Source organism: Microtus oregoni, unplaced genomic scaffold (genome assembly GCF_018167655.1).
Source record: "Microtus oregoni isolate MIOR12 unplaced genomic scaffold, Mior012 000044F_ref0000062, whole genome shotgun sequence".
In the NCBI taxonomy this organism is placed as follows: Eukaryota; Metazoa; Chordata; class Mammalia; order Rodentia; family Cricetidae; genus Microtus; species Microtus oregoni.
Window position 1 is genome coordinate 475,185 of NW_024543218.1, and position 12,984 is coordinate 488,168.

Consider the following 12,984-nt stretch of genomic DNA (forward strand, 5'->3'; position numbering starts at 1 on the left):
TCCCCGGCCCATTAGCTCTAGCCTCTTACTGGCTAACTCTCACATCTTGATTAACCCATTTCTAATGAGTGTTGCACCACAAGGTGGTGTCTTACCGGGAAGATTCTTAACCTGCATCCATCTCAGAGAGGAGAGCTATGGCGACTGCTTGAATCTGCTTCTTTCTCCCAGCATTCTGCCCTGTCTACTCCGCCTACCTAATTTTCTGTCCTATCAGGGCCAAGGCAGTTTCTTTATTAACCAATGAAAGTAACACATAGACCCTCCTCCATCAAACTATGGTTAAGGAACATTATATACGTGAGAAAACTTTCTTAATGGAAAAAAATATTTATTCGCATATAGAGTTTTATGTTTTAATATAAAATATAGAATCTGCAAATGAGAGAAAGCATGAAATATTTTCTTTCTGAATCTTGCTGTTTTGCTGAATATATGTTTTTTCCAGCAAACAGCATAGTTTCACTCTTCTTCACGGCTGAATAAAACTCTATTGTATAAATGTACTACTTTCTTTGTATCCATTCATCTGGCGGACACCTAGGCTGATGCCGTGACTTGGTTATTGTGGGTAGTACCACAGTGAACAGGACTGTTAAGATGTCCCTGCGGTGTGTGTTTTGACTTAGAGTCCAGATCAAATCTTCCAGTCTTAATCTACTCCTTCTGGGCCTCTTCATTTCAGCCAACAGTAACTCAGTCCTTCTAGTAGATCAAGCCATCCTTGCCACCTTTCTTGGGGTCATCTCACCTCCTTTCTTCCTGGCTACGCACCCAAGTCATCACTAGAAAATCCATCCTCTCCTCTCTCCATCACAGCCTCCTGGTTCTTCACCAAGGTTCTCCCATGAATCTCATCTCTGACTTTACTCTTGTTTCCTTTTAGTCAAACTAAAAGAGCCCTTTAAACTAGAACATGTCTGTCTCTATTCAAAACCTCAGCCACAGCCTTTCCAACAGCCTGATAAAATACTGATAAAAGTAGCTATGGAACAGACCATCTGTGCACATACCAGGTTTAGATACCTTGTGCCTGAGGAAGTGTGATGAGATAGAACAAAGTTCAGATCCTCAAGATACACGATCAGTGTGTGATAATTTTTGTTATCACCTACATGCATAAAGACACCAGAATATGACTCTATCCTGTTTGGATACCGAGCGCTAGATTCTTGTGGTTTCGTGGTGTTTCACTGATAGAGAATGAATAGATTCAGTAAGGAAATATTCCACTGTGGCCCATTTAAATGCAGTGTGCAGTGTGCTGTAGGTGCTGCGACTTTGACGGCCATAGTAACCAGTGGGTGGTGACGAAATGCACGTGTGCACATCTCTGTAACTACGTTGTTTCCCTTCTTCCAGTCGGTCATGCCGGAAAGTCAAGTCCATGATTGCTAAGTATAATTAGTGATAGGCTCATTTGAGAAGCAGTATTTTGAAATTAATACTAAATGCTCTAAAGGAAACATATTCTCTGGAATTTCTTTCAGAATTTATGTTTAACTATTAGTGTATGAGATGGTTGACTGAAGATTTTATGGACTAAACTTGTACCATTTTAACAAGATTATCAGACTTTCTGTTCTAAGAGAAAACATCTATATTCATAAGCATTTTAAAATAACTGTACTATTTGTTCTAAAATAACTGTATGTGTTTATCAGGCTGCATGTTCCAAAGAAGCAGAATCAGCACCCTGTAAATCAGACACAGAGCTGGGGCGTGGATGGCACTGACAGCTGATGGGCTAGATGAGGGATCTGGGAGGTTTGAGCAAACAGCACAGTTTGGGTTTGGTGGATAACGTGTCTGTGTCTGGGTTTCTACAGAAACCCGACAGGAAGACTACTGACTGAGGTCCATTGGTACTTCTGAATACCCAGGCAAGAATTCAAGCTTTCCTCTGAGAACTCCGTTTTGAAACAAGGAATTATACTTAAAACCCACACACGATATAGCGGAGAGACCGCAGCCCGCCCTGACTGTAGCATGATGGGAAAAACTCAGTGCCTAGCCTGGACTTTCTGAGCCAGCAGCTATCTATACTCAATGTGCCCAGAAGCAAGCAGCTTTGTGAAAACTACTCAGGGCTCCCCATTATCCTCCTGTGTAGCCAGTACAAACGAGTTTGTCTGCCACAGACAAATGCCGGGGCTGTTGATTTTGAACTCTTTTAGAATGTTTTGGATGTTCCTTTCATTTCACTAAATCTTACAGCCAGTTATAACTGCTGGCAGGGTGTGGTCTCTGTTACTTCAAGCTCTTTGTGTTCTTGCAAGCATCTAATAGTCATTATGTGTCAAATTTTTGAAAATCAGAAAAAAAAACTTTCAAAATATGTCCTGAAATTTTCATTTTTGGATCTCATGATGAATAAAGAATTGCTGAAGCAAAGGTCAGAATCTTGTTTAGATAGGACGGTGTGGTAAAGAGAGAACAGAAGTTTGACTGTGGTGTACAACATTCATTTTAAATCCCTTGGTACCCTGAAGTCTCGATGTTCTCATTTTTGCAATGGGATTTGATAGCATCCTAGGATCAACAGTATGTTAGAAAATGCCTGTATATTTGTGTGCTTACTTTCAGGGCCAAAGGCTACCCTCCTCCCGACTGCATTACTCATCAAAGAGAAAGTATTTTTCCCAGCATCCCAAGCATTGAACAGGCTTAGGTCATACCTACAACCCTGTAGCAGTTCCGTGAAACAAAGAACAGTGAGCAAATCAATGGACCGATGGGCATGGCCTGAACCCCAAACCATTTCTCAGACATATGGGTCTCGAATAAAGGAAGAAGTTTCCCCAAAAGAGAACCAGTGTGATGCGACCCGAGAGCCAGCAGTGAGGTTCAGATAACTCCATCAGTGCCCACTCCAGTTATAGTACAGGATAGAACACTCATAAATATTCAGGGCCTGGATAGGTGGCTCAGTGGTTAAGAGGACTAGGTGCTCTTCCAGAGGACCCGAGTTCAATTCCCAGCCACTCTTATGGCAGCTCGCAACTATCTGTAACTCTACAGGCACCTAGCACACACATAGTACACAGACACACATGCAGAAGAAACTCTCATACATACAAAATAAAAACAAATGTAATAGCTTTCCCTTCTTCCCCTTCATAGAGCCAGCTGGAAGCCAGTATCCCCACTACTGCTTCCTGATGTGGTATCACAAAGACTTTGCCCAGCTGCCCCCTTCCTTCATCAGCTGACACCTTGAAAACACTTCCCAGCAGCCCCCAGAGCTGAGCTGATTTAAAAGGTCCTTGGGTACTCCCACAAACATAGTTCCACCCACTAGGGAACAGCCTGTATGGGAACAAACTCTAACCATAGGTAATTCAGCTTCCCCAAGAGTTGGTGCCCAGCTCAGAGTGACACGCTTTAAAGCTGTTTTCAGTCTTCATCCATCCTCCAGCTCTCCTGATCCAGTTAAAACCTGTAAATTTCCTTGAGGTCAGAGACTATGTTTTATAAACTGCTTTGTGCTTATTTACCCAGAAACTTTTATGGTGCAAGGTCCCCTGAAGACAAGTATAACTATTTGTAGGTGAAAAATAATCTCAGAGTCACTCAGTGGACAGATCTCTTACACATTGCAACCATTTAAGAACCTGTGGAGGGAGCTTTGACAAGGGGTATAGCCCCTGATTTTAAGCAAGGTAGGTATTCACGCTTGGCCTTAAAAGGTAACTGTAAGTAGAGCAAATTCAGTCACTCCAGCTTTGGGCTTCCATAGGAGTGAGGCAGGGTGGTTGCTAGGGAGATCAAATCCTATTTGGGTAAGGACAATCTTAAGGACAGGCTAAGGATCTGAATATCATGTCATTGTAATTTTCCTATTCCTGCTCTCTTTTTTCTCCCGCTGCTTTTGCTATGAGAAGAGCAAGCTAAAAAGGCTGCAGGGACACTTAAGCCAAGTCGTATTTGTCAAGGTGAAAGCTGTGTGGAGCAGAAAAGCAGTTCTCCCAGCCACAAAGAAGATGCGAAGGAGCAGAGTGAGTAGGGAATCTGAGAGCCACTAAAAGTGCTTAGAAGGTCAGCACACCGCAGCCGTCTCTGCAGACAGCTGCCGGCGGGAGATTGAGCTCCACAGCCAAGTCTTCCTACCGATGCCAAAGCATGCCAGGATGCTCGGAGGCCTCCAGAGTCACTGTTACCAGTGTGACTGTCCTGAAAGGCTTCTGATCCCCAGCCACACTCCTCCTCACATGCATACAACTGAGCATTTTTGTTTAAGCCATAAAGCAGAGACCAGTGGAGGCAGAGTCCGTCTGAGGAGGCAAAGGACATCTCACTTCCTACAGTTTAAGTACTTAATGCTAGAAAATTATAGACCAGATAATACTTGTGGTTGTTTTAATAATTATATTTTGTTTTTAAGAGCAGTTAAATGGGAGCATGTGCTCCATTCTCGGTTTTCTTTTTCCTTTTTGAGGTATATTTGTTCATCCCTCGATCATGATGGATTCATCAGAGGCTGGCTAATGCTGTTAAAAGCATTGGTGCTGGACAGCAAACCTCTTGTTCGTGATGATGACCTCAGAAAGTCATTTCACCTCTTTTGAGTCTCGGCTTTGCCAGAGCAGAACAGAAATGGCAATGCCTGTTTCACGTTATTGCTGAATGACGCTGCCCCCAACCCTGTGTTTTATTCTGTAATTGTTAGATTTTTCTGTAGATAGCAGATCCCCACCTCTGCTTTCATAAATACAAGGTCTTGTTCTGTAATTGACCTTTGTTCATAAAGCCCGGATGGGCAAGCTCTTTTGGCCTCAGTCAAGGCCAAGAACCACCATTTACCTGATCACCGTCACTGAAATATTCTGTACTTTGAAAAACCTCAACAGTGCTAAGTGCTTGCAAGAGCAAGCCTATCAATGGCCCCTCTATATTCCCCACGTCTTCTTGTTTTGTTGTCTGTAGTCTGTCTGCCCAGCCAAATGCCTCTCTGACCCCGATGACATAGATCTCTGCCTTATGTGCCCCACAACTACCAGCTCCATCACCTCCCCAGAAAAGCTCCACTTCCTACCCTTGGATTTTCAGGACATGCGCTCCACTCCAACTGCCCGGGCTTTCTAAGTGTCTGCATTCCTTTTGTGGCTCTCAGATTTCCCCAAATCTCACACATTTTCATTACTCCAGACCTCACCATCCAGCTCCCATCCTGAGATATTCCACTCTCAAGGATGTGCACATGGCTTCATCCCTCGGCCACCAGACCATCATGGGCACTGAATGTCTATCTTCCCCTAGGTGCAGCTACGGCTCAGGGCCTGTTGACAGCCGACGCCGTCTCGAGCTCTTAGGCCTTTCCAGGGCCTCTTACAGACAAGCCTCCCTGTGTCATAAATAGTCATTCTTGTCATTTTTATCCCAAGTCATAGAAATTACGCTTGGTGTTTTAATTTGTTTTCCCATAAGCTGATCTTAAATCCATGTGAAGTTGGATTTCCTTTTATCTGAAGTGTGTACTCTGTTGATTATCATAAAATAACAATAGTGCTTCAAAAAAATATTTATAAATAATGGAAGGAAAATTGCCCCTGAACCCAGCTTGAGCATCAGGGGCATCAGCACTAACTAATCTTCTGCACCCCAGTCTTTACCTGCTACAAATTATAATAGAAAGTATAAAAAAGAGTCCTTACTGTCATTCAGTTTCACCATGAGAATCGTAGATATTATATGAACATATAGGTGGGCTTTTTTGCAAAAATATAGCACAGATAAATGCTGAATACAAATACTATCTCATTCCTCGTTTTCATTTATATTGTAAAAGTTGATCCTAAGACCCATATGTTTCCATTTCCAAGACCCATATGTTTGTCATTTCCAAGATACAGCTTATAAACCAGAGCAACAGAGTTCATCAACAGTGTTTCCTTCTTTCTGATTAGTATAAAAAGTGTTGTGAGGCCTGCACTGGCATCTGAGAGAGAGTCAATAAAATAAGGTCTCTCGCATTGGCCTCTGAGATCAATAAAATGAGCATCTCGCACTGGAATCTTAGAGTCAATAAAATGAGGCATCTCTGTCACCTTAGGAACTTAAGGAAGTGTAAATGCAGGAAGTTAGCTAACCAAGCAAGAGAAAGGCTCAAAACATCATCACAGTTTGAGACATCCAGATGGAAGTAGTAACCTTGAATTGTAATCTTCCAAGGTTCCATCTGAGGAAGGTTTTTAAGTACCCCTTCCTTGATCTCTTAGAATCAGTATGATGCTCTTTTAACTTCATTTGAGGAAACCTAAAGGAGAGGAATTAAAAGCATCAAAAGACAGTCCATTTCCAAAGTGCCTAGAAGGTGGATAAATACCTTTTGGTACCCATGGCCAACTTAGGAGGACTACGTTCTTACCATATAAGAAACACCTGCATCTTTGCCTGTGGTTGTTGACATAGTCTGTCACGTGTATGTCCTTGTACTGGAATGTCTAGTATGCAGCAGGATATCGTTCTGAAAGGCTGTTACTTTGTCATCCCCAAGATATTTATGGCTGGTTCCACTTACAATATAGCTGAGCTTCCAACCTTCATGCTCACATTTATAAGGTGCTTAAGTTCATGAATGCCTGTTTTACAGATGAAAAGACTGAGTCAAATATGTGATTACACACATAGTTAAACATATAGTAAGTAAAAGCTAGGGGGGGGAATCACATTCATGCAAAAACTTAATGGATTACAGCACGGTTCTAGGCCCTGGAAATAGGTGAATAGTAAAATGCTTACACCTTTGTTAGTCTGCCCTCTTCTACCTCGGAGACTACAAACAGTTGTGAGTCGATCACACACACACACACACACACACACACACACACATACACACACACACACACCAATCCAGACAGCCCTTATACGTATCAAGCACACAGATCTTAGGACAAATGTTCTTTTAAGAAATCTTAAAATTAAAAAACAAAAAAAATATGTCCCACTGGGGTTCTTGGACGCTAAGATTTCTAAACCCAAAGAGATATTATACAGGGTCATTGGGAAGCCAGGGAAGCCTGCCCACCTGGAGAAGACAGCTTTGGGATACTTCCTGATGGGGAACTGTCGCTAAGAACTGCTAGTGTAGACAGTCTGTTCTAAATTTATACTTCTGCTTAACACATTCAATTATTTTTGTGTTTGCAGTATCAAAGAATGGGACTCGACAGGTCCCACCCGATCCCTGTGGACAGTACAGTTTCTCTCACTACCACACAGTTTTGCCCTTGTAACTCAAAACCAGCCATAGACAAGATATAATCACCGACCATGACTGTGTTCCAATAAAGTTTATTGTGATTATTTAGTCCCAAGCGCTATAGCTCACAAACGCTGGAGTAAATAGACCACATCTGTAGATTTCACAGAAAAAGCTAATTTAGGCTGTGATGGTTTAGAAGGGGCTTAGGGGAGGCTGACGCATCTTTGGAGGAAAATTTGACATGCACTTCTAAGACGGAAGTGACCTGCCCACTGTTGCTCCTCTGCCCGGTGCTCTCTGCCCAGGCTGACACTTTCGTGACTAGATTTTGATGACTCCAAGCTTCTTCTTATGCTAGAGTTTCTGCTGGCTGGACCCAGGCCTTCCTAAGGCTGACTGCTGTGGTTCTCAGATGTCACCCTTTCAGACAAGAGAGAAACAAGCGACAGCCAGCCCCTTTCGGACACCCTGTCATGTTGTCTCACCTGGTTTCCCCACAGCATTTATTTCTCTCAAATTACCGTGTTCATTTATTTCTCCGCTTATCTGAATCGAGTGCTGTTGGCAGATAAACAGAACTGCTTGCAGCAGGAACAATAAGAGCGGCAGGCAGGAAGACTTAGGAATTAACAGCACGTTCCATTAGGTGGTCAGCTTCCTGCTTTGGACCCTGTTCCATAGTTGAATAGATGGGCTGCTGTCGAGTGCCTGAGACATCTCGCAGTATAGAAAGCATCCGCACCCTGGGTGGAGCCTGGCAGCGTCTGATTACAGTCACTGTTTGGTGCTGAGCCCTCCAACTCTCAGTGACAACATGTGACTTCAGCTGTAGACTTCAAGTAGGAAACTCCCTGAACTCCTGATTTTCTCAAAACTCTGACAGGCATAGTAGCACATGCCTGTATTGACAGCACTGAAAAGGAAGGCTGAGGCAGGAGGATTGTGAATTAGAGGACAACCTGGGCTACTTAGCAAGTTTCAGGCTAAATAATGAGAGCCTTCCTAAAAACTATAAAAAGAAAGAGAAAAACAAAGACAGGTGGTGGTGGCACAATCTTGAATCCCAGCCCTCGAGAGGCAGAGGCAGGTGGATCTCTGAAAGTTCAAAGCCAACCTGGTCTACAACGCGAGTTCTAGGACAGGCAGAACTGTTACACAGAGAAACCATGTCTCTAAAAAGAATAAAAGAAAATTAAAAAAAAATAAAGCTCTCTATTAGAGTATTAGTGCTTAAATACAAGCATTAAAAAGCAAATAATCTCCTCTTAGATCTAGCAGTATTATCATACTTAGCTGTAGGAGACTGCTTTATGTGGTATTTCTGTCGTTGGGCCCGGCTGCCTCCTGGGATGCCTCAGACATGCAGGACCACCTCCTGTCCCACCACCCACAATGCCTGGGCGCTTGTCCTCTGCTCCTCTTTCAAGCAGGACTTCCAGTCCTAGCCTGGCACCAGCAGCAGCAGCATAGCCTTTCCCAGGCAGTGGGAAGAGCTAACCTTCTTTTTAGATTTCCCTCACTCTTATTCAGTGCATTCAGCTGGGCAGCAGTCAAGGTGGCTCCTAGGTGTTAGCAGCAGCAAACAGCAGGTCACCCGGGGAGAGAGCAGTGGAAGGGAGAAGGAGCACCCCTAGGATCCTGCACGCCTGGTGCTCTGAAGGCTGTTTGTAGACCTAGGCTGGACTCACAGAGGTGACCGGAACACAGTGCGAGCAAACCTGAGAGTCCGTCTAGACCACACACGTGTCAGTCAGCAGAGGGTGGGTGCTCCCTGGTGATGGAGACTATCACCAAAATCTAAGGCATTAGCTACTCAGTCAGCAGAGGGTGGGTGCTCCCTGGTGATGGAGACTATCACCAAAATCTAAGGCATTAGCTACTCAGTCAGCAGAGGGTGGGTACTCCCTGGTGATGGAGACTATCACCAAAATCTAAGGCATTAGCTACTCAGTCAGCAGAGGGTGGGTACTCCCTGGTGATGGAGACTATCACCAAAATCTAAAACATTAGCTACTCCTAGCCATGAAGAAGCAGATTCGTGTCTGCCTGGAAGTCTGTAGACATACATAGGCCTGTGGCTTCTTGGGGGTTGAGGGCTGAAAACCCAGCCCAGTAGTGAAAAGGAGAAACCGAAGCTCACAACTATCTTTTCTCAATGACCAAAGATGGGTAACATTGCACTCTTTGGGCTCTTCAGAGCAGTATGCTTCCTTCTAATACTGTGCACCTCTGAGATGTCCCTCTTTTGTTTTGAAGTATTTAGGTGCACGCGCGCGCGCACGCGCGCACACACACACACACACACACACACACACACACACAGAGGCTTAATTACAGCAATTTTGCTCGCCCGACCAGTTCAGCAATGGTATTTTTCTTCTTCGGGGTCTACGTTTTCTACATCTCTATTTTTTTTAGAACTAACTTCTTTGTTATTTTCTGCGAAATCTTGCTGCATGCTGCCTTTAGGTAGATGAATACTATATTAATATTTATGCTCCACTCCAGTAGAAGTCACATTGATACAATTCTTTCACCACTATCATTTGAAAAGAATGATTAATTGAAAGGCATACCGATTAAACACTTCTCAGCCCGTTCCCCTAGCAACGATGGCAGACTATTTTTCCTGGAGCTCAGGTTTCTGCCTTGAGCTAGGTTTGCAAAGCACCCGAACAGAAACTGTCATATTAGCTAATCAGTCTGTCATTCATCTCTAACATATTCCAGAAGGCAACACTTAGGAACCTCGCGTCAGCGTTGAGAAATGACGAGTGGCGGGTCATCAGTGACCCTGGTTTGCTGTTAATTTTTAGACTGTGATTGCTAAGCTGATGGCAAGGATCTGAACACGGTTGTCGCTGTGCAGTGAGTCACTTACCAACTGGAGGAAAACAAGATTATTCTCATCATTTGTAATTGTCTGAGCAGCCCTTGTTGCTGTGGTGATCCTGAGCCCTTTTAGCGCAGAAAAATGAAAATTCTACATTGCTACTAGCGTGGCTGGTCAATGACAGATGTGTTGTATGTGGTGAACTATGAGATTGAGGATGTAACTATACAGTCCAGCAGGTACAGCACAGCACAGCACAGCCCAGAAGGAAAATCTCCATCAGCCACTAGCCAGTAGTGAAGCCCAGGCACTGCCCGGCGGAGACTCTGCTCTTCACACCTGTGCCATGACCTAGTTCCGTAGATTCAGGTCCCTCCGTTGTAAAATGAGGGGAAAACAGTATTCATTGTGTGGATCAAAGAAACTAACAGAACACACTTCAGAAAGCATCTGCACTCTGCGAGCTCAGCCCAAGAATGTGGAAGTTGTGTTGGGAAGACCCCGCTATGGAAGACAGCACTTTGGTTACAGGAAAGAGCACAGAAATAACACTGATATTCATCTCAAAGCTTCCCCCATGGTGCCTAGCTTTTACAGAAAGTGCTCTTCAGGTGGCTTGGGGAGAAGAGACATCAATGATCTTCTGTGTAATGGTCAGCCTAGCAAGATAAATTTATTGATTCAATAGTAGCATGCATATTATGGAGGTAACCAGCATCTTTCTCCTTGGATTTAAGGCCTACTCTAAAGGAAGGAACTCATCCTTTGTACTGCAAGCATAGCCAAGGACCTACAGTTGAAAAGTTCATAGGCCCTAGGAGTAAACCTACTAATACTGTTCTGCTTAGTTGATGTAGTATTAAACTGTCTTCCAGAAGGTTATCTTTTTTCCTATTATTGAAAATAGATTCTTTTCTCATACAGTACATCCTGATTACAATTTCCCCTCCGCTACTCCTCACAGTTCTGCCCTCCTCCCCTCCCATCCCATCCCGATCCACCCCCTTTCTGTCTCTCATTTAAAGGAACAGACTCCTGAGAGATAACAACAAAACATAACAAAATAAAATGTAAGATAAAACAAAACCATCGCACTGAAGTTGGACAAGGGAAATCAACAGAAGGAAAAGAGCCCCAAGAGCAGGCACAAGAGTCAGAGACCTACTCATCTCACATTAAAGGCTCCCATCATAAGACTTAAAGCTTTAATATATATGTAGAAGACCTGTGTAGGCTCTCTGTTTGCTGCTTCAGGCTCTGTTAGTTCATATGAATTTTGTCCAGTTGATGATTTAGGGGGCCTTGTTCTCCTGGTGTCCTCCATCCGGATTCACAACTGGTCAGAGTGTAGAGAAAAAGTGACTGTAGATTCCTCAGCCTTAAACCAGGACCTCTATATTGTACTCCTTTCCCAAGGCTCAGGGAATAACCAAAAAGGGGACAGGAAGATTATACAAACTAGAGCACTGGAAGACTGCTAAGGAATGATCAATGTCTTCGGACGTTACAAAGCTATTGCACTCACGACCTCATGGCAGCTCTGGAAACCTGCCCAAGATCAAGCCAGTCACTGTTCTAGCATGGATGGGTGAGAAACTCACAAGGGCCCACCCCTGAATGAGAGGCTATTAGCAATGAATGTCATTTGATTACACAGAGAAGCCCATGGTTTGAAGGAAGAAAGAACAATGCTTTTGATAGTGAATGTGTAATTTCACTTTCTACAGTGGGCAATATTTAGAAATCTATATCCAGTGGAGATAAGAGCCATCATGGACAATTTTCTTAACACTTTTAAGTTTCAAATTCACAGGCTGTTTCTCATGAGAATGTTCTGATTTTTAAAGTTCAGCAGGAGCACTCTTATGTTTTTCTGTTTTCTTGAGATGCAATCAGTGTGTTATTCTCTTTTTCTTTAATGTTTTATACAATATATTTTGATCAGGTTTCTCCTTCCCCAACTCCTCTGAGATCCTCCCTACCTACCCAACTTTAGCACCCTCTTTATCTTTCTCTCGTTCAAAAGAATACAAAAAGGGAATATCAAAACAAGCAAATAAGAAAATAATAAAATAAAAATTGACAAAAGAAATGTAGCAAAAACCATTGAATTTGTTTTGTGTTGACCAGCTACTCCTGGACAAGAGGCCTGCCTGGAGTGAGATGACCTGAGCATTTTTCAATCCCAAGACTTCCCCCGTGTTCTTTGTCCAGTGATTTCAGCTTTCTAAGCTCCAGCCTTTCATTGGAAAATTACAGAAAGAAAATAAAAGCCCCAAGTTACACTGCTAAAATAAGTTACTATGAGCAAATTGCTTAGCATAGTTAAATGTGTCACTTTCCATAGCCAGGAGCTACTTAGCATCTAAATATTAAATCCCGGTATTTAAGGAGCTGATGTTTTATCACTCCATATGGTGGTACCCACCTTTAATCCCAGAATACAGAAAACTGAGGCAAGTGGACTAAGAGTTCCAAGCCAACTTGGGCTACAGAATGAGTTACTGGCCTGCCCATGAGACCCTAACACACATACATATATACATGCATACATACATACCTATGTGTGTATGTGTATGTATGTAAATATATATTCATTTTATCTTATCATTGCAGACCTAGAGGGCGCCCCTCTAGGACCCTTCCCCCCATTTCATTATTGGCAGGGCCATGCTTCTAGTGTCTCTGTAGTGCATATCCCATTGTGGCACGGCAGCTTCGACTTATGAGCATGTTGATTTAGAGGTCGTCCTTTGTTTATGTATCTGCTCGTCCCTGTTGTAAGCATGTCAGTGGTGAAATCAGCCCAGCCCTAGTCGGTCTCTTTGGATTAAGCTCCGTACAGGGCACCATGCATTGTGGGCTCTTTTCACTTCTTGAAGGATAAAGCCAGGGGTTATTATGTGTTTCTTTCACCAGTGGAAGAAGAATGAACCTGAATAGGAAC

At 43.3% G+C, this 12,984-nt stretch overlaps 1 protein-coding gene across 11 annotated transcripts in view; it reads left to right on the forward strand.

The window, feature by feature from the left end:
* LOC121434631 (disks large-associated protein 1) overlaps positions 1-12,984 on the forward strand; it is a 684,271-nt gene that overhangs the window by 452,021 nt on the left and 219,266 nt on the right. The window lies entirely within an intron of this gene.